This window comes from Hemiscyllium ocellatum, chromosome 32 (assembly GCF_020745735.1).
Source record: "Hemiscyllium ocellatum isolate sHemOce1 chromosome 32, sHemOce1.pat.X.cur, whole genome shotgun sequence".
NCBI classification, from domain to species: domain Eukaryota; kingdom Metazoa; phylum Chordata; class Chondrichthyes; order Orectolobiformes; family Hemiscylliidae; genus Hemiscyllium; species Hemiscyllium ocellatum.
In genome coordinates, this window is record NC_083432.1 from 29,252,675 (window position 1) to 29,254,953 (window position 2,279).

Sequence of the window (2,279 nt, forward strand, 5' to 3'; positions counted from 1 at the left end):
TGGCAATGTTTTAGTAACATTGATTCCTGGAGTCAGACAACGCATTAATTCCGGCGGAAATCGCTGGGGAACAATAAGTGCGCTTTACTGTTTGCGGTATCAAGCTCCCACCATCAATCGGTGCTCGTGGAGGAGTATATGCACTGGCATTGAGATAATTCCCGGCTAATCCTGCAAGAGTTTGATTTCGAGCTCCAGTCAGTTTAACTGATCACGTTTTGATGAAGTGTGCTGCTGGTGTTCATTTCCCAACACCGACACAGAGCCGCATCAGTGCTTGCCTGCTGACTGCATTTAAAATGTGCACCTTTCATAGAGCAGGGACACAGACAATTCCAGTAGACAAGGTCTAGATTAGAGTGGTGCTGGAAAAGCACAGCAGGTCAGGCAGTATCCCAGAAGGAAAATCTCCTCCTCTCTCTACTTCCAGCATCTGCAGTCCTTGTTTTTACCCAAGTCCAATAGACAGCACCACGCTGCCTTTTGAGCTTCGCCAGACGTTGTACAAGCTTGCTAATGGACCTGTCCCTTCGATGGAAACTCAAATTGCTGGGGCTTTTCACTGTTCCAGGTGATTCTGAGGGTGCACTCCTCAAACTGCTGAAAGTTCAGTATTTTCACTACTTCGTATATCTCCATTGGAACAAATGCAAACTGAATGCCAGCCATCTCGTCTCTGAAGCTGTTTCAATATCCCAGTTCTCCTTATGCTGATGATGGAATTGGAATATATTCAGAAACACTCTAATATTCGGAGCATCATGTGAGGAAACTGCGGAATGGGAAGTGGGGATTTCTAAAGACCAGAAAGTGAGGGTTGAGTCGATTTTTACAGAGCGATCGAACTTGTTCAGCATCCTAAACAATCTGCAGGGTTTTAATTTGATATATAGAATCACTGGGTAGTGCTCTCACGACTGTGCTGTTTTCTCTGGAGGAAGTTGCCGAGTTGCTTCAGTCCAAAGTTATACAAAGGTGGAAAGAAAGATTTTAAAAAACGCAGCCAGTGCAGAATAGGAAGAAGAAACACGCAAATTGCCAGAGAAACTCTCAGCAGTTCTGGCAACATCTGTGTTTTCTCTGCACAATTGCAGGTCTGCTTTCTGTCAACAGATGCTGCCAGATCTGCTGAATTTCTCCAGCAAATTCTAATGCTATTTTTGTTTCAGATTTCCAGAATCCGCGGGGTTTTATTTATTTTCGAGCAGAACAGGAGCTGGTTTAACTTGCAATGAAATATACATCAAAGACGTGCAGAATGCAATCGTTAGTTAAACAGAATTGGAAGATCAGAAAATAAAACAGCAAAGGACAGTTTTACAGGGTTCGTGAAGTTAAAGGGTACACTGCCATGAATTACCATCCTATTTATTTTTTAAAAAACCATTTTGAGCAGAAAATAAAACAGCAAAGGACAGTTTTACAAGGTTAGTAAGGTTAAAAGCTGCATTAGCATGAATTGCCATTCCATTTATTTAAAAAAAATTGAGCTGGTTTAACTTGCAATGAAATATACATCAAAGACTTGCAGGATGCAATCATTAGTTAAACAGAATTGGAAGAGCAGAAAATAAAACAGCAAAGGACAGTTTTACAAGGTTCATGAGGTTAAAAGGTACACTGCCATGAATTACCATACCATTTATAAAAACATGTTGAGGTCCCACCGAGATTTGAACTCGGATCGCTGGATTCAAAGTCCAGAGTGCTAACCATTACACCATGGGACCGCGCTGTCAACCGGCTGTGGAATAGCTCCTTTCATAAGCAATATCGCCGCTCGCTGATTATCCTGGTGGTGTAACCATGTAATTTTAAACAGTGTAGTAAAAACGGTGTCTTTATCGGGGGGGAGGGTTAATTTATTGGGTTATTTTAATCTTTAATTTTCGCCCGCTCTCCCCTCCTCCCCTCAGCCCCTCCCGGCGCGAGGAGCCGGAACCTGCCGAAATCCCGGGTGACGTCACAAGTCGCTCGGCTGTTTCCGGAACGGGGCGGGGCTCAGGCTCCAAGGACACCTCCACGTCGGTAGGAGTATGTTCCAGCTGGAGATCTGAGAACCCGCTGCAAGGAGACTAGGAGTGGGGAATGCTGAAGGTTCAATTAAAACCGAGAAGCGCTGCACATTGTAGCTTCCAAGCAAATGGTTTTATGCTTATGGATAATAAACATCTTTTGAGAAGATTTGTTGCTCAGGTTGAGTTTCTGGATGTAGGTTTGCGTGCTGAGGCGGAAGGTTCGTTTTCAGATGTTTTGTCTTCGTACTAGGTAACCCAAAG

The 2,279-nt window shown here is 43.7% G+C and overlaps 1 non-coding gene across 1 annotated transcript; it reads right to left on the reverse strand.

Moving 5' to 3' along the window:
* Positions 1 to 1,658: 1,658 nt before the first annotated feature.
* trnaq-uug (transfer RNA glutamine (anticodon UUG)) lies at positions 1,659 to 1,730 on the reverse strand. The gene has a single exon. It is a non-coding gene; the product is annotated as a tRNA-Gln (tRNA).
* Between the last annotated feature and the right edge of the window lie 549 nt (positions 1,731 to 2,279).